The 21,699-nt window shown below is 48.3% G+C and overlaps 62 pseudogenes; all 62 read left to right on the top strand.

Annotated features, from left to right (window-relative positions):
• Window positions 1–153: 153 nt before the first annotated feature.
• LOC143763295 (U2 spliceosomal RNA) lies at window positions 154–329 on the top strand (annotated as a pseudogene).
• Window positions 330–506: 177 nt separating this feature from the next.
• LOC143760840 (U2 spliceosomal RNA) lies at window positions 507–682 on the top strand (annotated as a pseudogene).
• A 177-nt stretch (window positions 683–859) lies between these two features.
• LOC143761781 (U2 spliceosomal RNA) lies at window positions 860–1,035 on the top strand (annotated as a pseudogene).
• A 177-nt stretch (window positions 1,036–1,212) lies between these two features.
• Window positions 1,213–1,388, top strand: LOC143762064 (U2 spliceosomal RNA; annotated as a pseudogene).
• A 177-nt stretch (window positions 1,389–1,565) lies between these two features.
• On the top strand, window positions 1,566–1,741 carry LOC143762733 (U2 spliceosomal RNA; annotated as a pseudogene).
• A 177-nt stretch (window positions 1,742–1,918) lies between these two features.
• Window positions 1,919–2,095, top strand: LOC143762215 (U2 spliceosomal RNA; annotated as a pseudogene).
• Window positions 2,096–2,271: 176 nt separating this feature from the next.
• LOC143759939 (U2 spliceosomal RNA) lies at window positions 2,272–2,447 on the top strand (annotated as a pseudogene).
• Window positions 2,448–2,624: 177 nt separating this feature from the next.
• LOC143762617 (U2 spliceosomal RNA) lies at window positions 2,625–2,803 on the top strand (annotated as a pseudogene).
• Window positions 2,804–2,977: 174 nt separating this feature from the next.
• Window positions 2,978–3,153, top strand: LOC143760169 (U2 spliceosomal RNA; annotated as a pseudogene).
• Window positions 3,154–3,330: 177 nt separating this feature from the next.
• On the top strand, window positions 3,331–3,508 carry LOC143760516 (U2 spliceosomal RNA; annotated as a pseudogene).
• A 175-nt stretch (window positions 3,509–3,683) lies between these two features.
• LOC143762748 (U2 spliceosomal RNA) lies at window positions 3,684–3,859 on the top strand (annotated as a pseudogene).
• Window positions 3,860–4,036: 177 nt separating this feature from the next.
• LOC143760838 (U2 spliceosomal RNA) lies at window positions 4,037–4,212 on the top strand (annotated as a pseudogene).
• A 177-nt stretch (window positions 4,213–4,389) lies between these two features.
• Window positions 4,390–4,565, top strand: LOC143759621 (U2 spliceosomal RNA; annotated as a pseudogene).
• Window positions 4,566–4,742: 177 nt separating this feature from the next.
• On the top strand, window positions 4,743–4,918 carry LOC143760837 (U2 spliceosomal RNA; annotated as a pseudogene).
• Window positions 4,919–5,095: 177 nt separating this feature from the next.
• On the top strand, window positions 5,096–5,271 carry LOC143759620 (U2 spliceosomal RNA; annotated as a pseudogene).
• Window positions 5,272–5,448: 177 nt separating this feature from the next.
• LOC143759464 (U2 spliceosomal RNA) lies at window positions 5,449–5,626 on the top strand (annotated as a pseudogene).
• A 175-nt stretch (window positions 5,627–5,801) lies between these two features.
• LOC143761943 (U2 spliceosomal RNA) lies at window positions 5,802–5,977 on the top strand (annotated as a pseudogene).
• A 177-nt stretch (window positions 5,978–6,154) lies between these two features.
• On the top strand, window positions 6,155–6,330 carry LOC143760836 (U2 spliceosomal RNA; annotated as a pseudogene).
• A 177-nt stretch (window positions 6,331–6,507) lies between these two features.
• Window positions 6,508–6,683, top strand: LOC143760835 (U2 spliceosomal RNA; annotated as a pseudogene).
• A 177-nt stretch (window positions 6,684–6,860) lies between these two features.
• LOC143759619 (U2 spliceosomal RNA) lies at window positions 6,861–7,036 on the top strand (annotated as a pseudogene).
• A 177-nt stretch (window positions 7,037–7,213) lies between these two features.
• Window positions 7,214–7,389, top strand: LOC143760834 (U2 spliceosomal RNA; annotated as a pseudogene).
• A 177-nt stretch (window positions 7,390–7,566) lies between these two features.
• Window positions 7,567–7,742, top strand: LOC143760649 (U2 spliceosomal RNA; annotated as a pseudogene).
• Window positions 7,743–7,919: 177 nt separating this feature from the next.
• LOC143760596 (U2 spliceosomal RNA) lies at window positions 7,920–8,095 on the top strand (annotated as a pseudogene).
• A 177-nt stretch (window positions 8,096–8,272) lies between these two features.
• On the top strand, window positions 8,273–8,448 carry LOC143763283 (U2 spliceosomal RNA; annotated as a pseudogene).
• A 177-nt stretch (window positions 8,449–8,625) lies between these two features.
• LOC143760833 (U2 spliceosomal RNA) lies at window positions 8,626–8,801 on the top strand (annotated as a pseudogene).
• A 177-nt stretch (window positions 8,802–8,978) lies between these two features.
• LOC143761780 (U2 spliceosomal RNA) lies at window positions 8,979–9,154 on the top strand (annotated as a pseudogene).
• A 177-nt stretch (window positions 9,155–9,331) lies between these two features.
• Window positions 9,332–9,507, top strand: LOC143759618 (U2 spliceosomal RNA; annotated as a pseudogene).
• Window positions 9,508–9,684: 177 nt separating this feature from the next.
• Window positions 9,685–9,860, top strand: LOC143761268 (U2 spliceosomal RNA; annotated as a pseudogene).
• Window positions 9,861–9,953: 93 nt separating this feature from the next.
• LOC143761267 (U2 spliceosomal RNA) lies at window positions 9,954–10,129 on the top strand (annotated as a pseudogene).
• Window positions 10,130–10,222: 93 nt separating this feature from the next.
• Window positions 10,223–10,398, top strand: LOC143760385 (U2 spliceosomal RNA; annotated as a pseudogene).
• Window positions 10,399–10,575: 177 nt separating this feature from the next.
• LOC143818830 (U2 spliceosomal RNA) lies at window positions 10,576–10,751 on the top strand (annotated as a pseudogene).
• A 177-nt stretch (window positions 10,752–10,928) lies between these two features.
• Window positions 10,929–11,104, top strand: LOC143763161 (U2 spliceosomal RNA; annotated as a pseudogene).
• A 177-nt stretch (window positions 11,105–11,281) lies between these two features.
• On the top strand, window positions 11,282–11,457 carry LOC143760583 (U2 spliceosomal RNA; annotated as a pseudogene).
• Window positions 11,458–11,634: 177 nt separating this feature from the next.
• Window positions 11,635–11,810, top strand: LOC143763272 (U2 spliceosomal RNA; annotated as a pseudogene).
• A 177-nt stretch (window positions 11,811–11,987) lies between these two features.
• LOC143760832 (U2 spliceosomal RNA) lies at window positions 11,988–12,163 on the top strand (annotated as a pseudogene).
• A 177-nt stretch (window positions 12,164–12,340) lies between these two features.
• On the top strand, window positions 12,341–12,516 carry LOC143761779 (U2 spliceosomal RNA; annotated as a pseudogene).
• Window positions 12,517–12,693: 177 nt separating this feature from the next.
• LOC143759617 (U2 spliceosomal RNA) lies at window positions 12,694–12,869 on the top strand (annotated as a pseudogene).
• A 177-nt stretch (window positions 12,870–13,046) lies between these two features.
• Window positions 13,047–13,222, top strand: LOC143761266 (U2 spliceosomal RNA; annotated as a pseudogene).
• Window positions 13,223–13,315: 93 nt separating this feature from the next.
• On the top strand, window positions 13,316–13,491 carry LOC143761265 (U2 spliceosomal RNA; annotated as a pseudogene).
• Window positions 13,492–13,584: 93 nt separating this feature from the next.
• LOC143760383 (U2 spliceosomal RNA) lies at window positions 13,585–13,760 on the top strand (annotated as a pseudogene).
• A 177-nt stretch (window positions 13,761–13,937) lies between these two features.
• On the top strand, window positions 13,938–14,113 carry LOC143818829 (U2 spliceosomal RNA; annotated as a pseudogene).
• A 177-nt stretch (window positions 14,114–14,290) lies between these two features.
• LOC143763159 (U2 spliceosomal RNA) lies at window positions 14,291–14,466 on the top strand (annotated as a pseudogene).
• Window positions 14,467–14,643: 177 nt separating this feature from the next.
• On the top strand, window positions 14,644–14,819 carry LOC143760571 (U2 spliceosomal RNA; annotated as a pseudogene).
• Window positions 14,820–14,996: 177 nt separating this feature from the next.
• Window positions 14,997–15,172, top strand: LOC143763261 (U2 spliceosomal RNA; annotated as a pseudogene).
• A 177-nt stretch (window positions 15,173–15,349) lies between these two features.
• Window positions 15,350–15,525, top strand: LOC143762806 (U2 spliceosomal RNA; annotated as a pseudogene).
• Window positions 15,526–15,702: 177 nt separating this feature from the next.
• On the top strand, window positions 15,703–15,878 carry LOC143762303 (U2 spliceosomal RNA; annotated as a pseudogene).
• Window positions 15,879–16,055: 177 nt separating this feature from the next.
• LOC143762214 (U2 spliceosomal RNA) lies at window positions 16,056–16,232 on the top strand (annotated as a pseudogene).
• A 176-nt stretch (window positions 16,233–16,408) lies between these two features.
• LOC143759938 (U2 spliceosomal RNA) lies at window positions 16,409–16,584 on the top strand (annotated as a pseudogene).
• Window positions 16,585–16,761: 177 nt separating this feature from the next.
• LOC143818779 (U2 spliceosomal RNA) lies at window positions 16,762–16,937 on the top strand (annotated as a pseudogene).
• Window positions 16,938–17,113: 176 nt separating this feature from the next.
• Window positions 17,114–17,289, top strand: LOC143763210 (U2 spliceosomal RNA; annotated as a pseudogene).
• A 177-nt stretch (window positions 17,290–17,466) lies between these two features.
• Window positions 17,467–17,642, top strand: LOC143760559 (U2 spliceosomal RNA; annotated as a pseudogene).
• Window positions 17,643–17,819: 177 nt separating this feature from the next.
• Window positions 17,820–17,995, top strand: LOC143763250 (U2 spliceosomal RNA; annotated as a pseudogene).
• A 177-nt stretch (window positions 17,996–18,172) lies between these two features.
• LOC143760831 (U2 spliceosomal RNA) lies at window positions 18,173–18,348 on the top strand (annotated as a pseudogene).
• Window positions 18,349–18,525: 177 nt separating this feature from the next.
• LOC143761778 (U2 spliceosomal RNA) lies at window positions 18,526–18,701 on the top strand (annotated as a pseudogene).
• A 177-nt stretch (window positions 18,702–18,878) lies between these two features.
• LOC143762063 (U2 spliceosomal RNA) lies at window positions 18,879–19,054 on the top strand (annotated as a pseudogene).
• Window positions 19,055–19,231: 177 nt separating this feature from the next.
• On the top strand, window positions 19,232–19,407 carry LOC143761554 (U2 spliceosomal RNA; annotated as a pseudogene).
• Window positions 19,408–19,584: 177 nt separating this feature from the next.
• On the top strand, window positions 19,585–19,761 carry LOC143762213 (U2 spliceosomal RNA; annotated as a pseudogene).
• Window positions 19,762–19,937: 176 nt separating this feature from the next.
• On the top strand, window positions 19,938–20,113 carry LOC143759937 (U2 spliceosomal RNA; annotated as a pseudogene).
• Window positions 20,114–20,290: 177 nt separating this feature from the next.
• LOC143762616 (U2 spliceosomal RNA) lies at window positions 20,291–20,469 on the top strand (annotated as a pseudogene).
• A 174-nt stretch (window positions 20,470–20,643) lies between these two features.
• LOC143760168 (U2 spliceosomal RNA) lies at window positions 20,644–20,819 on the top strand (annotated as a pseudogene).
• A 177-nt stretch (window positions 20,820–20,996) lies between these two features.
• Window positions 20,997–21,174, top strand: LOC143760515 (U2 spliceosomal RNA; annotated as a pseudogene).
• Window positions 21,175–21,349: 175 nt separating this feature from the next.
• On the top strand, window positions 21,350–21,525 carry LOC143762747 (U2 spliceosomal RNA; annotated as a pseudogene).
• Window positions 21,526–21,699: the final 174 nt, after the last annotated feature.

The following is a 21,699-nucleotide window of genomic DNA, read 5'->3' as shown; positions in this document are numbered from 1 at the left end:
CAGCTTGAACACACGCACACAGCAGAACTGTCATCTACAGAGCTTCCAGAGTTTCTGGAAAATGTCTTCCCTGCGGCAATCTTTTGCTATGTCTCCACAGTGGGTTTCGGTTGTAGGCCTTGGTGTGGCCCAAGTGGCAAACCATTTCTGATCATCGCTTCTCGGCCAAATGGCTCAAGATCAAGCGTAGTGTCTGTTCTTATCTGATACGTCCCCTATTTGGGGACCATATATTAAATGGATTTTTGGAATAGGGAGCTGGAAATGGAGCTTGCTTCGTCGCACGGAACCTTCACGTGCTGTCACAATGGGGATGGAGGGTGTGGTTATGCAGATTCAAAACGCGTTGTGCACAGCTTGAACACACGCACACCACAGAACTGTCATCGACAGAGCTTCCAGAGTTTCTGGAAAATGTCTTCCCTGCGGCAATCTTTTGCTATGTCTCCACAGTGGGTTTCGGTTGTAGGCCTTGGTGCGGCCCAAGTGGCAAACCATTTCTGATCATCGCTTCTCGGCCAAATGGCTCAAGATCAAGCGTAGTGTCTGTTCTTATCTGATACGTCCCCTATTTGGGGACCATATATTAAATGGATTTTTGGAATAGGGAGCTGGAAATGGAGCTTGCTTTGTCACACGGAACCTTCACGTGCTGTCACAATGGGGATGGAGGGTGTGGTTATGCAGATTCGAAACGCGTTGTGCACAGCTTGAACACACGCACACCGCAGAACTGTCATCTACAGAGCTTCCAGAGTTTCTGGAAAATGTCTTCCCTGCGGCAATCTTTTGCTAAGTCTCCACAGTGGGTTTCGGTTGTAGGCCTTGGTGCGGCCCAAGTGGCAAACCATTTCTGATCATCGCTTCTCGGCCAAATGGCTCAAGATCAAGCGTAGAGTCTGTTCTTATCTGATACGTCCCCTATTTGGGGACCATATATTAAATGGATTTTTGGAATAGGATGCTGGAAATGGAGCTTGCTTTGTCGCACGGAACCTTCACGTGCTGTCACAATGGGGATGGAGGGTGTGGTTATGCAGATTCAAAACGCGTTGTGCACAGCTTGAACACACGCACACCGCAGAACTGTCATCTACAGAGCTTCCAGAGTTTCTGGAAAATGTCTTCCCTGCGGCAATCTTTTGCTATGTCTCCACAGTGGGTTTCGGTTGTAGGCCTTGGTGCGGCCCAAATGGCAAACCATTTCTGATCATCGCTTCTCGGCCAAATGGCTCAAGATCAAGCGTAGAGTCTGTTCTTATCTGATACGTCCCCTATTTGGGGACCATATATTAAATGGATTTTTGGAATAGGGAGCTGGCAATGGAGCTTGCTTTGTCGCACGGAACCTTCACGTGCTGTCACAATGGGGATGGAGGGTGTGGTTATGCAGATTCGAAACGCGTTGTATACAGCTTGAACACACGCACACCGCAGAACTGTCATCTACAGAGCTTCCAAAGTTTCTGGAAAATGTCTTCCCTGCGGCAATCTTTTGCTATGTCTCCACAGTGGGTTTCGGTTGTAGGCCTTGGTGCGGCCCAAGTGGCAAACCATTTCTGATCATCGCTTCTCGGCCAAATGGCTCAAGATCAAGCGTAGAGTCTGTTCTTATCTGATACATCCCCTATTTGGGGACCATATATTAAATGGATTTTTGGAATAGGGAGCTGGAAATGGAGCTTGCTTTGTCGCACGGAACCTTCACGTGCTGTCACAATGGGGATGGAGGGTGTGGTTATGCAGATTCAAAACGCGTTGTGCACAGCTTGAACACACGCACACCGCAGAACTGTCATCTACAGAGCTTCCAGAGTTTCTGGAAAATGTCTTCCCTGCGGCAATCTTTTGCTATGTCTCCACAGTGGGTTTCGGTTGTAGGCCTTGGTGCGGCCCAAGTGGCAAACCATTTCTGATCATCGCTTCTCGGCCAAATGGCTCAAGATCAAGCGTAGTGTCTGTTCTTATCTGATACGTACCCTATTTGGGGACCATATATTAAATAGATTTTTGGAATAGGGAACTGGAAATGGAGCTTGCTTTGTCGCACGGAACCTTCACTTGCTGTCACAATGGGGATGGAGGGTGTGGTTATGCAGATTCAAAACGCGTTGTGCACAGCTTGAACACACGCACACCGCAGAACTGTCATCTACAGAACTTCCAGAGTTTCTGGAAAATGTCTTCCCTGCGGCAATCTTTTGCTATGTCTCCACAGTGGGTTTCGGTTGTAGGCCTTGGTGCGGCCCAAGTGGCACACCATTTCTGATCATCGCTTCTCGGCCAAATGGCTCAAGATCAAGCGTAGTGTCTGTTCTTATCTGATACGTCCCCTATTTGGGGACCATATATTAAATGGATTTTTGGAATAGGGAGCTGGAAATGGAGCTTGCTTTGTCGCACGGAACCTTCACGTGCTGTCACAATGGGGATGGAGGGTGTGGTTATGCAGATTCAAAACGCGTTGTGCACAGCTTGAACACACGCACACCGCAGAACTGTCATCTACAGAGCTTCCAGAGTTTCTGGAAAATGTCTTCCCTGCGGCAATCTTTTGCTATGTCTCCACAGTGGGTTTCAGTTGTAGGCCTTGGGGCGGCCCAAGTGGCAAACCATTTCTGATCATCGCTTCTCGGCCAAATGGCTCAAGATCAAGCGTAGTGTCTGTTCTTCTCGGATACGTCCCCTATTTGGGGACCATATATTAAATGGATTTTTGGAATAGGGAGCTGGAAATGGAGCTTGCTTTGTCACACGGAACCTTCACGTGCTGTCACAATGGGGATGGAGGGTGTGATTATGCAGATTCAAAACGCGTTGTGCACAGCTTGAACACACGCACACCGCAGAACTGTCATCGACAAAGCTTCCAGAGTTTCTGGAAAATGTCTTCCCTGCGGCAATCTTTTGCTATGTCTCCACAGTGGGTTTCGGTTGTAGGCCTTGGTGCGGCCCAAGTGGCAAACCATTTCTGATCATCGTTTCTCGGCCAAATGGCTCAAGATCAAGCGTAGTGTCTGTTCTTATCTGATACGTCCCCTATTTGGGGACCATATATTAAATAGATTTTTGGAATAGGGAGCTGGAAATGGAGCTTGCTTTGTCGCACAGAACCTTCACGTGCTGTCACAATGAGGATGGAGGGTGTGGTTATGCAGATTCAAAATGCGTTGTGCACAGCTTGAACACACGCACACCGCAGAACTGTCATCTACAGAGCTTCCAGGGTTTCTGGAAAATGTCTTCCCTGCGGCAATCTTTTGCTATGTCTCCACAGTGGGTTACGGTTGTAGGCCTTGGTGAGGCCTAAGTGGCAAACCATTTCTGATCATCGCTTCTCTGCCAAATGGCTCAAGATCAAGCGTAGTGTCTGTTCTTATCTGATACGTCCCCTATTTGGGGACCATATATTAAATGGATTTTTGGAAAACGGAGCTGGAAATGGAGCTTGCTTCGTCGGACGGAACCTTCACATGCTGTCACAATGGGGATGGAGGGTGTGGTTATGCAGATTCAAAACGCGTTGTGCACAGCTTGAACACACGCACACCGCAGAACTGTCATCGACAGAGCTTCCAGAGTTTCTGGAAAATGTCTTCCCTGCGGCAATCTTTTGCTATGTCTCCACAGTGGGTTTCGGTTGTAGGCCTTGGTGCGGCCCAAGTGGCAAACCATTTCTGATCATCGCTTCTTGGCCAAATGGCTCAAGATCAAGCGTAGTGTCTGCTCTTATCTGATATGTCCCCTATTTGGGGACCATATATTAAATAGATTTTTGGAATAGGGAGCTGGAAATGGAGCATGCTTTGTCGCACGGAACCTTCACGTGCTGTCACAATGGGGATGGAGGGTGTGGTTATGCAGATTCAAAACGCGTTGTGCACAGCTTGAACACACGCACACCGCAGAACTATCATCTACAGAACCTCCAGAGTTTCTGGAAAATGTCTTCCCTGCGGCAATCTTGTGCTATGTCTCCACAGTGGGTTTCGGTTGTAGGCCTTGGTGCGGCCCAAGTGGCAAACCATTTCTGATCATCGCTTCTCGGCCAAATGGCTCAAGATCAAGCGTAGTGTCTGTTCTTATCTGATACGTCCCCTATTTGGGGACCATATATTAAATGGATTTTTGGAATAGGGAGCTGGAAATGGAGCTTGCTTTGTCACACGGAACCTTCACGTGCTGTCACAATGGGGATGGAGGGTGTGGTTATGCAGATTCAAAACGCGTTGTGCACAGCTTGAACACACGCACACTGCAGAACTGTCATCGACAGAGCTTCCAGAGTTTCTGGAAAATGTCTTCCCTGCGGCAATCTTTTGCTATGTCTCCACAGTGGGTTTCGGTTGTAGGCCTTGGTGCGGCCCAAGTGGCAAACCATTTCTGATCATCGCTTCTCGGCCAAATGGCTCAAGATCAAGCGTAGTGTCTGTTCTTATCTGATACGTCCCCTATTTGGGGACCATATATTAAATAGATTTTTGGAATAGGGAGCTGGAAATGGAGCTTGCTTTGTCGCACGGAACCTTCACGTGCTGTCACAATGGGGATGGAGGGTGTGGTTATGCAGATTCAAAACGCGTTGTGCACAGCTTGAACACACGCACACCGCAGAACTGTCATCGACAGAGCTTCCAGAGTTTCTGGAAAATGTCTTCCCTGCGGCAATCTTTTGCTATGTCTCCACAGTGGGTTTCGGTTTTAGGCCTTGGTGCGGCCCAAGTGGCAAACCATTTCTGATCATCGCTTCTCGGCCAAATGGCTCAAGATCAAGCGTAGTGTCTGTTCTTATCTGATACGTCCCCTATTTGGGGACCATATATTAAATGGATTTTTGGAATAGGGAGCTGGAAATGGAGCTTGCTTTGTCACACGGAACCTTCACGTGCTGTCACAATGGGGATGGAGGGTGTGGTTATGCAGATTCAAAACGCGTTGTGCACAGCTTGAACACACGCACACCGCAGAACTGTCATCTACAGAGCTTCCAGAGTTTTTGGAAAATGTCTTCCCTGCGGCAATCTTTTGCTATGTCTCCACAGTGGGTTTCGGTTGTAGGCCTTGGTGCGGCCCAAGTGGCAAACCATTTCTGATCATCGCTTCTCGGCCAAATGGCTCAAGATCAAGCGTAGTGTCTGTTCTTATCTGATACGTCCCCTATTTGGGGACCATATATTAAATAGATTTTTGGAATAGGGAGCTGGAAATGGAGCTTGCTTTGTCGCACGGAACCTTCACGTGCTGTCACAATGGGGATGGAGGGTGTGGTTATGCAGATTCAAAACGCGTTGTGCACAGCTTGAACACACGCACACCGCAGAACTGTCATCGACAGAGCTTCCAGAGTTTCTGGAAAATGTCTTCCCTGCGGCAATCTTTTGCTATGTCTCCACAGTGGGTTTCGGTTTTAGGCCTTGGTGCGGCCCAAGTGGCAAACCATTTCTGATCATCGCTTCTCGGCCAAATGGCTCAAGATCAAGCGTAGTGTCTGTTCTTATCTGATACGTCCCCTATTTGGGGACCATATATTAAATGGATTTTTGGAAAACGGAGCTGGAAATGGAGCTTGCTTCGTCGGACGGAACCTTCACATGCTGTCACAATGGGGATGGAGGGTGTGGTTATGCAGATTCAAAACGCGTTGTGCACAGCTTGAACACACGCACACCGCAGAACTGTCATCGACAGAGCTTCCAGAGTTTCTGGAAAATGTCTTCCCTGCGGCAATCTTTTGCTATGTCTCCACAGTGGGTTTCGGTTGTAGGCCTTGGTGCGGCCCAAGTGGCAAACCATTTCTGATCATCGCTTCTTGGCCAAATGGCTCAAGATCAAGCGTAGTGTCTGCTCTTATCTGATATGTCCCCTATTTGGGGACCATATATTAAATAGATTTTTGGAATAGGGAGCTGGAAATGGAGCTTGCTTTGTCGCACGGAACCTTCACGTGCTGTCACAATGGGGATGGAGGGTGTGGTTATGCAGATTCAAAACGCGTTGTGCACAGCTTGAACACACGCACACCGCAGAACTATCATCTACAGAACTTCCAGAGTTTCTGGAAAATGTCTTCCCTGCGGCAATCTTTTGCTATGTCTCCACAGTGGGTTTCGGTTGTAGGCCTTGGTGCGGCCCAAGTGGCAAACCATTTCTGATCATCGCTTCTCGGCCAAATGGCTCAAGATCAAGCGTAGTGTCTGTTCTTATCTGATACGTCCCCTATTTGGGGACCATATATTAAATGGATTTTTGGAATAGGGAGCTGGAAATGGAGCTTGCTTTGTCACACGGAACCTTCACGTGCTGTCACAATGGGGATGGAGGGTGTGGTTATGCAGATTCAAAACGCGTTGTGCACAGCTTGAACACACGCACACCGCAGAACTATCATCTACAGAACTTCCAGAGTTTCTGGAAAATGTCTTCCCTGCGGCAATCTTTTGCTATGTCTCCACAGTGGGTTTCGGTTGTAGGCCTTGGTGCGGCCCAAGTGGCAAACCATTTCTGATCATCGCTTCTCGGCCAAATGGCTCAAGATCAAGCGTAGTGTCTGTTCTTATCTGATACGTCCCCTATTTGGGGACCATATATTAAATGGATTTTTGGAATAGGGAGCTGGAAATGGAGCTTGCTTTGTCACACGGAACCTTCACGTGCTGTCACAATGGGGATGGAGGGTGTGGTTATGCAGATTCAAAACGCGTTGTGCACAGCTTGAACACACGCACACTGCAGAACTGTCATCGACAGAGCTTCCAGAGTTTCTGGAAAATGTCTTCCCTGCGGCAATCTTTTGCTATGTCTCCACAGTGGGTTTCGGTTGTAGGCCTTGGTGCGGCCCAAGTGGCAAACCATTTCTGATCATCGCTTCTCGGCCAAATGGCTCAAGATCAAGCGTAGTGTCTGTTCTTATCTGATACGTCCCCTATTTGGGGACCATATATTAAATAGATTTTTGGAATAGGGAGCTGGAAATGGAGCTTGCTTTGTCGCACGGAACCTTCACGTGCTGTCACAATGGGGATGGAGGGTGTGGTTATGCAGATTCAAAACGCGTTGTGCACAGCTTGAACACACGCACACCGCAGAACTGTCATCGACAGAGCATCCAGAGTTTCTGGAAAATGTCTTCCCTGCGGCAATCTTTTGCTATGTCTCCACAGTGGGTTTCGGTTTTAGGCCTTGGTGCGGCCCAAGTGGCAAACCATTTCTGATCATCGCTTCTCGGCCAAATGGCTCAAGATCAAGCGTAGTGTCTGTTCTTATCTGATACGTCCCCTATTTGGGGACCATATATTAAATGGATTTTTGGAATAGGGAGCTGGAAATGGAGCTTGCTTTGTCACACGGAACCTTCACGTGCTGTCACAATGGGGATGGAGGGTGTGGTTATGCAGATTCAAAACGTGTTGTGCACAGCTTGAACACACGCACACCGCAGAACTGTCATCTACAGAGCTTCCCGAGTTTTTGGAAAATGTCTTCCCTGCGGCAATCTTTTGATATGTCTCCACAGTGGGTTTCGGTTGTAGGCCTTGGTGCGGCCCAAGTGGCAAACCATTTCTGATCATCGCTTCTCGGCCAAATGGCTCAAGATCAAGCGTAGTGTCTGTTCTTATCTGATACGTCCCCTATTTGGGGACCATATATTAAATAGATTTTTGGAATAGGGAGCTGGAAATGGAGCTTGCTTTGTCACACGGAACCTTCACGTGCTGTCACAATGGGGATGGAGGGTGTGGTTATGCAGATTCAAAACGCGTTGTGCACTGCTTGAACACACGCACACCGCAAAACTGTCATCTACAGAGCTTCCAGAGTTTTTGGAAAATGTCTTCCCTGCGGCAATCTTTTGCTATGTCTCCACAGTGGGTTTCGGTTGTAGGCCTTGGTGCGGCCCAAGTGGCAAACCATTTCTGATCATCGCTTCTCGGCCAAATGGCTCAAGATCAAGTGTAGTGTCTGTTCTTATCTGATACGTCCCCTATTTGGGGACCATATATTAAATAGATTTTTGGAATAGGGAGCTGGAAATGGAGCTTGCTTTGTCGCACGGAACCTTCACGTGCTGTCACAATGGGGATGGAGGGTGTGGTTATGCAGATTCAAAACGCGTTGTGCACAGCTTGAACACACGCACACCGCAGAACTGTCATCTACAGAGCTTCCAGAGTTTCTGGAAAATGTCTTCCCTGCGGCAATCTTTTGCTATGTCTCCACAGTGGGTTTCGGTTGTAGGCCTTGGTGTGGCCCAAGTGGCAAACCATTTCTGATCATCGCTTCTCGGCCAAATGGCTCAAGATCAAGCGTAGTGTCTGTTCTTATCTGATACGTCCCCTATTTGGGGACCATATATTAAATGGATTTTTGGAATAGGGAGCTGGAAATGGAGCTTGCTTCGTCGCACGGAACCTTCACGTGCTGTCACAATGGGGATGGAGGGTGTGGTTATGCAGATTCAAAACGCGTTGTGCACAGCTTGAACACACGCACACCGCAGAACTGTCATCTACAGAGCTTCCAGAGTTTCTGGAAAATGTCTTCCCTGCGGCAATCTTTTGCTATGTCTCCACAGTGGGTTTCGGTTGTAGGCCTTGGTGCGGCCCAAGTGGCAAACCATTTCTGATCATCGCTTCTCGGCCAAATGGCTCAAGATCAAGCGTAGTGTCTGTTCTTATCTGATACGTCCCCTATTTGGGGACCATATATTAAATGGATTTTTGGAATAGGGAGCTGGAAATGGAGCTTGCTTTGTCACACGGAACCTTCACGTGCTGTCACAATGGGGATGGAGGGTGTGGTTATGCAGATTCGAAACGCGTTGTGCACAGCTTGAACACACGCACACCGCAGAACTGTCATCTACAGAGCTTCCAGAGTTTCTGGAAAATGTCTTCCCTGCGGCAATCTTTTGCTAAGTCTCCTCAGTGGGTTTCGGTTGTAGGCCTTGGTGCGGCCCAAGTGGCAAACCATTTCTGATCATCGCTTCTCGGCCAAATGGCTCAAGATCAAGCGTAGAGTCTGTTCTTATCTGATACGTCCCCTATTTGGGGACCATATATTAAATGGATTTTTGGAATAGGATGCTGGAAATGGAGCTTGCTTTGTCGCACGGAACCTTCACGTGCTGTCACAATGGGGATGGAGGGTGTGGTTATGCAGATTCAAAACGCGTTGTGCACAGCTTGAACACACGCACACCGCAGAACTGTCATCTACAGAGCTTCCAGAGTTTCTGGAAAATGTCTTCCCTGCGGCAATCTTTTGCTATGTCTCCACAGTGGGTTTCGGTTGTAGGCCTTGGTGCGGCCCAAATGGCGAACCATTTCTGATCATCGCTTCTCGGCCAAATGGCTCAAGATCAAGCGTAGTGTCTGTTCTTATCTGATACGTCCCCTATTTGGGGACCATATATTAAATAGATTTTTGGAATAGGGAGCTGGAAATGGAGCTTGCTTTGTCGCACGGAACCTTCACGTGCTGTCACAATGGGGATGGAGGGTGTGGTTATGCAGATTCAAAACGCATTGTGCACAGCTTGAACACACGCACACCGCAGAACTGTCATCTACAGAGCTTCCAGAGTTTCTGGAAAATGTCTTCCCTGCGGCAATCTTTTGCTATGTCTCCACAGTGGGTTTCGGTTGTAGGCCTTGGTGCGGCCCAAGTGGCAAACCATTTCTGATCATCGCTTCTCGGCCAAATGGCTCAAGATCAAGCGTAGTGTCTGTTCTTATCTGATACGTCCCCTATTTGGGGACCATATATTAAATAGATTTTTGGAATAGGGAGCTGGAAATGGAGCTTGCTTTGTCGCATGGAACCTTCACGTGCTGTCACAATGGGGATGGAGGGTGTGGTTATGCAGATTCAAAACGCATTGTGCACAGCTTGTCTCCACAGTGGGTTTCGGTTGTAGGCCTTGGTGCGGCCCAAGTGGCAAACCATTTCTGATCATCGCTTCTCGGCCAAATGGCTCAAGATCAAGCGTAGTGTCTGTTCTTATCTGATACGTCCCCTATTTGGGGACCATATATTAAATAGATTTTTGGAATAGGGAGCTGGAAATGGAGCTTGCTTTGTCGCATGGAACCTTCACGTGCTGTCACAATGGGGATGGAGGGTGTGGTTATGCAGATTCAAAACGCATTGTGCACAGCTTGTCTCCACAGTGGGTTTCGGTTGTAGGCCTTGGTGCGGCCCAAGTGGCAAACCATTTCTGATCATCGCTTCTCGGCCAAATGGCTCAAGATCAAGCGTAGTGTCTGTTCTTATCTGATACGTCCCCTATTTGGGGACCATATATTAAATAGATTTTTGGAATAGGGAGTTGGAAATGGAGCTTGCTTTGTCGCACGGAACCTTCACGTGCTGTCACAATGGGGATGGAGGGTGTGGTTATGCAGATTCAAAACGCGTTGTGCACAGCTTGAACACACGCACACCGCAGAACTATCATCTACAGAACTTCCAGAGTTTCTGGAAAATGTCTTCCCTGCGGCAATCTTTTGCTATGTCTCCACAGTGGGTTTCGGTTGTAGGCCTTGGTGCGGCCCAAGTGGCAAACCATTTCTGATCATCGCTTCTCGGCCAAATGGCTCAAGATCAAGCGTAGTGTCTGTTCTTATCTGATACGTCCCCTATTTGGGGACCATATATTAAATAGATTTTTGGAATAGGGAGCTGGAAATGGAGCTTGCTTTGTCGCACGGAACCTTCATGTGCTGTCACAATGGGGATGGAGGGTGTGGTTATGCAGATTCAAAACGCGTTGTGCACAGCTTGAACACACGCACACCGCAGAACTGTCATCGACAGAGCTTCCAGAGTTTCTGGAAAATGTCTTCCCTGCGGCAATCTTTTGCTATGTCTCCACAGTGGGTTTCGGTTTTAGGCCTTGGTGCGGCCCAAGTGGCAACCCATTTCTGATCATCGCTTGTCGGCCAAATGGCTCAAGTTTAAGCGTAGTGTCTGTTCTTATCTGATACGTCCCCTATTTGGGGACCATATATTAAATGGATTTTTGGAATAGGGAGCTGGAAATGGAGCTTGCTTTGTCACACGGAACCTTCACGTGCTGTCACAATGGGGATGGAGGGTGTGGTTATGCAGATTCAAAACGCGTTGTGCACAGCTTGAACACACGCACACCGCAGAACTGTCATCTACAGAGCTTCCAGAGTTTTTGGAAAATGTCTTCCCTGCGGCAATCTTTTGCTATGTCTCCACAGTGGGTTTCGGTTGTAGGCCTTGGTGCGGCCCAAGTGGCAAACCATTTCTGATCATCGCTTCTCGGCCAAATGGCTCAAGATCAAGTGTAGTGTCTGTTCTTATCTGATACGTCCCCTATTTGGGGACCATATATTAAATAGATTTTTGGAATAGGGAGCTGGAAATGGAGCTTGCTTTGTCGCACGGAACCTTCACGTGCTGTCACAATGGGGATGGAGGGTGTGGTTATGCAGATTCAAAACGCGTTGTGCACAGCTTGAACACACGCACACCGCAGAACTGTCATCTACAGAGCTTCCAGAGTTTCTGGAAAATGTCTTCCCTGCGGCAATCTTTTGCTATGTCTCCACAGTGGGTTTCGGTTGTAGGCCTTGGTGTGGCCCAAGTGGCAAACCATTTCTGATCATCGCTTCTCGGCCAAATGGCTCAAGATCAAGCGTAGTGTCTGTTCTTATCTGATACGTCCCCTATTTGGGGACCATATATTAAATGGATTTTTGGAATAGGGAGCTGGAAATGGAGCTTGCTTCGTCGCACGGAACCTTCACGTGCTGTCACAATGGGGATGGAGGGTGTGGTTATGCAGATTCAAAACGCGTTGTGCACAGCTTGAACACACGCACACCGCAGAACTGTCATCTACAGAGCTTCCAGAGTTTCTGGAAAATGTCTTCCCTGCGGCAATCTTTTGCTATGTCTCCACAGTGGGTTTCGGTTGTAGGCCTTGGTGCGGCCCAAGTGGCAAACCATTTCTGATCATCGCTTCTCGGCCAAATGGCTCAAGATCAAGCGTAGTGTCTGTTCTTATCTGATACGTCCCCTATTTGGGGACCATATATTAAATGGATTTTTGGAATAGGGAGCTGGAAATGGAGCTTGCTTTGTCACACGGAACCTTCACGTGCTGTCACAATGGGGATGGAGGGTGTGGTTATGCAGATTCGAAACGCGTTGTGCACAGCTTGAACACACGCACACCGCAGAACTGTCATCTACAGAGCTTCCAGAGTTTCTGGAAAATGTCTTCCCTGCGGCAATCTTTTGCTAAGTCTCCACAGTGGGTTTCGGTTGTAGGCCTTGGTGCGGCCCAAGTGGCAAACCATTTCTGATCATCGCTTCTCGGCCAAATGGCTCAAGATCAAGCGTAGAGTCTGTTCTTATCTGATACGTCCCCTATTTGGGGACCATATATTAAATGGATTTTTGGAATAGGATGCTGGAAATGGAGCTTGCTTTGTCGCACGGAACCTTCACGTGCTGTCACAATGGGGATGGAGGGTGTGGTTATGCAGATTCAAAACGCGTTGTGCACAGCTTGAACACACGCACACCGCAGAACTGTCATCTACAGAGCTTCCAGAGTTTCTGGAAAATGTCTTCCCTGCGGCAATCTTTTGCTATGTCTCCACAGTGGGTTTCGGTTGTAGGCCTTGGTGCGGCCCAAATGGCGAACCATTTCTGATCATCGCTTCTCGGCCAAATGGCTCAAGATCAAGCGTAGTGTCTGTTCTTATCTGATACGTCCCCTATTTGGGGACCATATATTAAATAGATTTTTGGAATAGGGAGCTGGAAATGGAGCTTGCTTTGTCGCACGGAACCTTCACGTGCTGTCACAATGGGGATGGAGGGTGTGGTTATGCAGATTCAAAACGCGTTGTGCACAGCTTGAACACACGCACACCGCAGAACTGTCATCTACAGAGCTTCCAGAGTTTCTGGAAAATGTCTTCCCTGCGGCAATCTTTTGCTATGTCTCCACAGTGGGTTTCGGTTGTAGGCCTTGGTGCGGCCCAAGTGGCAAACCATTTCTGATCATCGCTTCTCGGCCAAATGGCTCAAGATCAAGCGTAGTGTCTGTTCTTATCTGATACGTCCCCTATTTGGGGACCATATATTAAATAGATTTTTGGAATAGGGAGCTGGAAATGGAGCTTGCTTTGTCGCATGGAACCTTCACGTGCTGTCACAATGGGGATGGAGGGTGTGGTTATGCAGATTCAAAACGCATTGTGCACAGCTTGTCTCCACAGTGGGTTTCGGTTGTAGGCCTTGGTGCGGCCCAAGTGGCAAACCATTTCTGATCATCGCTTCTCGGCCAAATGGCTCAAGATCAAGCGTAGTGTCTGTTCTTATCTGATACGTCCCCTATTTGGGGACCATATATTAAATAGATTTTTGGAATAGGGAGCTGGAAATGGAGCTTGCTTTGTCGCATGGAACCTTCACGTGCTGTCACAATGGGGATGGAGGGTGTGGTTATGCAGATTCAAAACGCATTGTGCACAGCTTGTCTCCACAGTGGGTTTCGGTTGTAGGCCTTGGTGCGGCCCAAGTGGCAAACCATTTCTGATCATCGCTTCTCGGCCAAATGGCTCAAGATCAAGCGTAGTGTCTGTTCTTATCTGATACGTCCCCTATTTGGGGACCATATATTAAATAGATTTTTGGAATAGGGAGTTGGAAATGGAGCTTGCTTTGTCGCACGGAACCTTCACGTGCTGTCACAATGGGGATGGAGGGTGTGGTTATGCAGATTCAAAACGCGTTGTGCACAGCTTGAACACACGCACACCGCAGAACTATCATCTACAGAACTTCCAGAGTTTCTGGAAAATGTCTTCCCTGCGGCAATCTTTTGCTATGTCTCCACAGTGGGTTTCGGTTGTAGGCCTTGGTGCGGCCCAAGTGGCAAACCATTTCTGATCATCGCTTCTCGGCCAAATGGCTCAAGATCAAGCGTAGTGTCTGTTCTTATCTGATACGTCCCCTATTTGGGGACCATATATTAAATAGATTTTTGGAATAGGGAGCTGGAAATGGAGCTTGCTTTGTCGCACGGAACCTTCATGTGCTGTCACAATGGGGATGGAGGGTGTGGTTATGCAGATTCAAAACGCGTTGTGCACAGCTTGAACACACGCACACCGCAGAACTGTCATCGACAGAGCTTCCAGAGTTTCTGGAAAATGTCTTCCCTGCGGCAATCTTTTGCTATGTCTCCACAGTGGGTTTCGGTTTTAGGCCTTGGTGCGGCCCAAGTGGCAACCCATTTCTGATCATCGCTTGTCGGCCAAATGGCTCAAGTTTAAGCGTAGTGTCTGTTCTTATCTGATACGTCCCCTATTTGGGGACCATATATTAAATGGATTTTTGGAATAGGGAGCTGGAAATGGAGCTTGCTTTGTCACACGGAACCTTCACGTGCTGTCACAATGGGGATGGAGGGTGTGGTTATGCAGATTCAAAACGCGTTGTGCACAGCTTGAACACACGCACACCGCAGAACTGTCATCTACAGAGCTTCCAGAGTTTTTGGAAAATGTCTTCCTTGCGGCAATCTTTTGCTATGTCTCCACAGTGGGTTTCGGTTGTAGGCCTTGGTGCGGCCCAAGTGGCAAACCATTTCTGATCATCGCTTCTCGGCCAAATGGCTCAAGATCAAGTGTAGTGTCTGTTCTTATCTGATACGTCCCCTATTTGGGGACCATATATTAAATAGATTTTTGGAATAGGGAGCTGGAAATGGAGCTTGCTTTGTCGCACGGAACCTTCACGTGCTGTCACAATGGGGATGGAGGGTGTGGTTATGCAGATTCAAAACGCGTTGTGCACAGCTTGAACACACGCACACCGCAGAACTGTCATCTACAGAGCTTCCAGAGTTTCTGGAAAATGTCTTCCCTGCGGCAATCTTTTGCTATGTCTCCACAGTGGGTTTCGGTTGTAGGCCTTGGTGTGGCCCAAGTGGCAAACCATTTCTGATCATCGCTTCTCGGCCAAATGGCTCAAGATCAAGCGTAGTGTCTGTTCTTATCTGATACGTCCCCTATTTGGGGACCATATATTAAATGGATTTTTGGAATAGGGAGCTGGAAATGGAGCTTGCTTCGTCGCACGGAACCTTCACGTGCTGTCACAATGGGGATGGAGGGTGTGGTTATGCAGATTCAAAACGCGTTGTGCACAGCTTGAACACACGCACACCACAGAACTGTCATCTACAGAGCTTCCAGAGTTTCTGGAAAATGTCTTCCCTGCGGCAATCTTTTGCTATGTCTCCACAGTGGGTTTCGGTTGTAGGCCTTGGTGCGGCCCAAGTGGCAAACCATTTCTGATCATCGCATCTCGGCCAAATGGCTCAAGATCAAGCGTAGAGTCTGTTCTTATCTGATACGTCCCCTATTTGGGGACCATATATTAAATGGATTTTTGGAATAGGATGCTGGAAATGGAGCTTGCTTTGTCGCACGGAACCTTCACGTGCTGTCACAATGGGGATGGAGGGTGTGGTTATGCAGATTCAAAACGCGTTGTGCACAGCTTGAACACACGCACACCGCAGAACTGTCATCTACAGAGCTTCCAGAGTTTCTGGAAAATGTCTTCCCTGCGGCAATCTTTTGCTATGTCTCCACAGTGGGTTTCGGTTGTAGGCCTTGGTGCGGCCCAAATGGCAAACCATTTCTGATCATCGCTTCTCGGCCAAATGGCTCAAGATCAAGCGTAGAGTCTGTTCTTATCTGATACGTCCCCTATTTGGGGACCATATATTAAATGGATTTTTGGAATAGGGAGCTGGCAATGGAGCTTGCTTTGTCACTTGGAACCTTCACGTGCTGTCACAATGGGGATGGAGGGTGTGGTTATGCAGATTCGAAACGCGTTGTATACAGCTTGAACACACGCACACCGCAGAACTGTCATCTACAGAGCTTCCAGAGTTTCTGGAAAATGTCTTCCCTGCGGCAATCTTTTGCTATGTCTCCACAGTGGGTTTCGGTTGTAGGCCTTGGTGCGGCCCAAGTGGCAAACCATTTCTGATCATCGCTTCTCGGCCAAATGGCTCAAGATCAAGCGTAGTGTCTGTTCTTATCTGATACGTACCCTATTTGGGGACCATATATTAAATAGATTTTTGGAATAGGGAACTGGAAATGGAGCTTGCTTTGTCGCACGGAACCTTCACTTGCTGTCACAATGGGGATGGAGGGTGTGGTTATGCAGATTCAAAACGCGTTGTGCACAGCTTGAACACACGCACACCGCAGAACTGTCATCTACAGAACTTCCAGAGTTTCTGGAAAATGTCTTCCCTGCGGCAATCTTTTGCTATGTCTCCACAGTGGGTTTCGGTTGTAGGCCTTGGTGCGGCCCAAGTGGCACACCATTTCTGATCATCGCTTCTCGGCCAAATGGCTCAAGATCAAGCGTAGTGTCTGTTCTTATCTGATACGTCCCCTATTTGGGGACCATATATTAAATGGATTTTTGGAATAGGGAGCTGGAAATGGAGCTTGCTTTGTCGCACGGAACCTTCACGTGCTGTCACAATGGGGATGGAGGGTGTGGTTATGCAGATTCAAAACGCGTTGTGCACAGCTTGAACACACGCACACCGCAGAACTGTCATCTACAGAACTTCCAGAGTTTCTGGAAAATGTCTTCCCTGCGGCAATCTTTTGCTATGTCTCCACAGTGGGTTTCGGTTGTAGGCCTTGGTGCGGCCCAAGTGGCAAACCATTTCTGATCATCGCTTCTCGGCCAAATGGCTCAAGATCAAGCGTAGTGTCTGTTCTTATCTGATACGTCCCCTATTTGGGGACCATATATTAAATAGATTTTTGGAATAGGGAGCTGGAAATGGAGCTTGCTTTGTCGCACGGAACCTTCATGTGCTGTCACAATGGGGATGGAGGGTGTGGTATGCAGATTCAAAACGCGTTGTGCACAGCTTGAACACACGCACACCGCAGAACTGTCATCGACAGAGCTTCCAGAGTTTCTGGAAAATGTCTTCCCTGCAGCAATCTTTTGCTATGTCTCCACAGTGGGTTTCGGTTTTAGGCCTTGGTGCGGCCCAAGTGGCAACCCATTTCTGATCATCGCTTCTCGGCCAAATGGCTCAAGTTTAAGCGTAGTGTCTCTTCTTATCTGATACGTCCCCTATTTGGGGACCATATATTAAATGGATTTTTGGAATAGGGAGCTGGAAATGGAGCTTGCTTTGTCACACGGAACCTTCACGTGCTGTCACAATGGGGATGGAGGGTGTGGTTATGCAGATTCAAAACGCGTTGTGCACAGCTTGAACACACGCACACCGCAGAACTGTCATCTACAGAGCTTCCAGAGTTTTTGGAAAATGTCTTCCCTGCGGCAATCTTTTGCTATGTCTCCACAGTGGGTTTCGGTTGTAGGCCTTGGTGCGGCCCAAGTGGCAAACCATTTCTGATCATCGCTTCTCGGCCAAATGGCTCAAGATCAAGTGTAGTGTCTGTTCTTATCTGATACGTCCCCTATTTGGGGACCATATATTAAATAGATTTTTGGAATAGGGAGCTGGAAATGGAGCTTGCTTTGTCGCACGGAACCTTCACGTGCTGTCACAATGGGGATGGAGGGTGTGGTTATGCAGATTCAAAACGCGTTGTGCACAGCTTGAACACACGCACACAGCAGAACTGTCATCTACAGAGCTTCCAGAGTTTCTGGAAAATGTCTTCCCTGCGGCAATCTTTTGCTATGTCTCCACAGTGGGTTTCGGTTGTAGGCCTTGGTGTGGCCCAAGTGGCAAACCATTTCTGATCATCGCTTCTCGGCCAAATGGCTCAAGATCAAGCGTAGTGTCTGTTCTTATCTGATACGTCCCCTATTTGGGGACCATATATTAAATGGATTTTTGGAATAGGGAGCTGGAAATGGAGCTTGCTTCGTCGCACGGAACCTTCACGTGCTGTCACAATGGGGATGGAGGGTGTGGTTATGCAGATTCAAAACGCGTTGTGCACAGCTTGAACACACGCACACCACAGAACTGTCATCGACAGAGCTTCCAGAGTTTCTGGAAAATGTCTTCCCTGCGGCAATCTTTTGCTATGTCTCCACAGTGGGTTTCGGTTGTAGGCCTTGGTGCGGCCCAAGTGGCAAACCATTTCTGATCATCGCTTCTCGGCCAAATGGCTCAAGATCAAGCGTAGTGTCTGTTCTTATCTGATACGTCCCCTATTTGGGGACCATATATTAAATGGATTTTTGGAATAGGGAGCTGGAAATGGAGCTTGCTTTGTCACACGGAACCTTCACGTGCTGTCACAATGGGGATGGAGGGTGTGGTTATGCAGATTCGAAACGCGTTGTGCACAGCTTGAACACACGCACACCGCAGAACTGTCATCTACAGAGCTTCCAGAGTTTCTGGAAAATGTCTTCCCTGCGGCAATCTTTTGCTAAGTCTCCACAGTGGGTTTCGGTTGTAGGCCTTGGTGCGGCCCAAGTGGCAAACCATTTCTGATCATCGCTTCTCGGCCAAATGGCTCAAGATCAAGCGTAGAGTCTGTTCTTATCTGATACGTCCCCTATTTGGGGACCATATATTAAATGGATTTTTGGAATAGGATGCTGGAAATGGAGCTTGCTTTGTCGCACGGAACCTTCACGTGCTGTCACAATGGGGATGGAGGGTGTGGTTATGCAGATTCAAAACGCGTTGTGCACAGCTTGAACACACGCACACCGCAGAACTGTCATCTACAGAGCTTCCAGAGTTTCTGGAAAATGTCTTCCCTGCGGCAATCTTTTGCTATGTCTCCACAGTGGGTTTCGGTTGTAGGCCTTGGTGCGGCCCAAATGGCAAACCATTTCTGATCATCGCTTCTCGGCCAAATGGCTCAAGATCAAGCGTAGAGTCTGTTCTTATCTGATACGTCCCCTATTTGGGGACCATATATTAAATGGATTTTTGGAATAGGGAGCTGGCAATGGAGCTTGCTTTGTCGCACGGAACCTTCACGTGCTGTCACAATGGGGATGGAGGGTGTGGTTATGCAGATTCGAAACGCGTTGTATACAGCTTGAACACACGCACACCGCAGAACTGTCATCTACAGAGCTTCCAAAGTTTCTGGAAAATGTCTTCCCTGCGGCAATCTTTTGCTATGTCTCCACAGTGGGTTTCGGTTGTAGGCCTTGGTGCGGCCCAAGTGGCAAACCATTTCTGATCATCGCTTCTCGGCCAAATGGCTCAAGATCAAGCGTAGAGTCTGTTCTTATCTGATACGTCCCCTATTTGGGGACCATATATTAAATGGATTTTTGGAATAGGGAGCTGGAAATGGAGCTTGCTTTGTCGCACGGAACCTTCACGTGCTGTCACAATGGGGATGGAGGGTGTGGTTATGCAGATTCAAAACGCGTTGTGCACAGCTTGAACACACGCACACCGCAGAACTGTCATCTACAGAGCTTCCAGAGTTTCTGGAAAATGTCTTCCCTGCGGCAATCTTTTGCTATGTCTCCACAGTGGGTTTCGGTTGTAGGCCTTGGTGCGGCCCAAGTGGCAAACCATTTCTGATCATCGCTTCTCGGCCAAATGGCTCAAGATCAAGCGTAGTGTCTGTTCTTATCTGATACGTACCCTATTTGGGGACCATATATTAAATAGATTTTTGGAATAGGGAACTGGAAATGGAGCTTGCTTTGTCGCACGGAACCTTCACTTGCTGTCACAATGGGGATGGAGGGTGTGGTTATGCAGATTCAAAACGCGTTGTGCACAGCTTGAACACACGCACACGGCAGAACTGTCATCTACAGAACTTCCAGAGTTTCTGGAAAATGTCTTCCCTGCGGCAATCTTTTGCTATGTCTCCACAGTGGGTTTCGGTTGTAGGCCTTGGTGCGGCCCAAGTGGCACACCATTTCTGATCATCGCTTCTCGGCCAAATGGCTCAAGATCAAGCGTAGTGTCTGTTCTTATCTGATACGTCCCCTATTTGGGGACCATATATTAAATGGATTTTTGGAATAGGGAGCTGGAAATGGAGCTTGCTTTGTCGCACGGAACCTTCACGTGCTGTCACAATGGGGATGGAGGGTGTGGTTATGCAGATTCAAAACGCGTTGTGCACAGCTTGAACACACGCACACCGCAGAACTGTCATCTACAGAGCTTCCAGAGCTTCTGGAAAATGTCTTCCCTGCGGCAATCTTTTGCTATGTCTCCACAGTGGGTTTCAGTTGTAGGCCTTGGGGCGGCCCAAGTGGCAAACCATTTCTGATCATCGCTTCTCGGCCAAATGGCTCAAGATCAAGCGTAGTGTCTGTTCTTCTCGGATACGTCCCCTATTTGGGGACCATATATTAAATGGATTTTTGGAATAGGGAGCTGGAAATGGAGCTTGCTTTGTCACACGGAACCTTCACGTGCTGTCACAATGGGGATGGAGGGTGTGATTATGCAGATTCAAAACGCGTTGTGCACAGCTTGAACACACGCACACCGCAGAACTGTCATCGACAAAGCTTCCAGAGTTTCTGGAAAATGTCTTCCCTGCGGCAATCTTTTGCTATGTCTCCACAGTGGGTTTCGGTTGTAGGCCTTGGTGCGGCCCAAGTGGCAAACCATTTCTGATCATCGTTTCTCGGCCAAATGGCTCAAGATCAAGCGTAGTGTCTGTTCTTATCTGATACGTCCCCTATTTGGGGACCATATATTAAATAGATTTTTGGAATAGGGAGCTGGAAATGGAGCTTGCTTTGTCGCACAGAACCTTCACGTGCTGTCACAATGAGGATGGAGGGTGTGGTTATGCAGATTCAAAATGCGTTGTGCACAGCTTGAACACACGCACACCGCAGAACTGTCATCTACAGAGCTTCCAGGGTTTCTGGAAAATGTCTTCCCTGCGGCAATCTTTTGCTATGTCTCCACAGTGGGTTACGGTTGTAGGCCTTGGTTAGGCCTAAGTGGCAAACCATTTCTGATCATCGCTTCTCTGCCAAATGGCTCAAGATCAAGCGTAGTGTCTGTTCTTATCTGATACGTCCCCTATTTGGGGACCATATATTAAATGGATTTTTGGAAAACGGAGCTGGAAATGGAGCTTGCTTCGTCGGACGGAACCTTCACATGCTGTCACAATGGGGATGGAGGGTGTGGTTATGCAGATTCAAAACGCGTTGTGCACAGCTTGAACACACGCACACCGCAGAACTGTCATCGACAGAGCTTCCAGAGTTTCTGGAAAATGTCTTCCCTGCGGCAATCTTTTGCTATGTCTCCACAGTGGGTTTCGGTTGTAGGCCTTGGTGCGGCCCAAGTGGCAAACCATTTCTGATCATCGCTTCTTGGCCAAATGGCTCAAGATCAAGCGTAGTGTCTGCTCTTATCTGATATGTCCCCTATTTGGGGACCATATATTAAATAGATTTTTGGAATAGGGAGCTGGAAATGGAGCATGCTTTGTCGCACGGAACCTTCACGTGCTGTCACAATGGGGATGGAGGGTGTGGTTATGCAGATTCAAAACGCGTTGTGCACAGCTTGAACACACGCACACCGCAGAACTATCATCTACAGAACCTCCAGAGTTTCTGGAAAATGTCTTCCCTGCGGCAATCTTTTGCTATGTCTCCACAGTGGGTTTCGGTTGTAGGCCTTGGTGCGGCCCAAGTGGCAAACCATTTCTG

This window comes from Ranitomeya variabilis, chromosome 3, assembly GCF_051348905.1.
Source record: "Ranitomeya variabilis isolate aRanVar5 chromosome 3, aRanVar5.hap1, whole genome shotgun sequence".
In the NCBI taxonomy this organism is placed as follows: domain Eukaryota; kingdom Metazoa; phylum Chordata; class Amphibia; order Anura; family Dendrobatidae; genus Ranitomeya; species Ranitomeya variabilis.
Note: the sequence above shows the minus strand (reverse complement) of the source record. Positions and strands in the feature narration are given on the sequence as shown.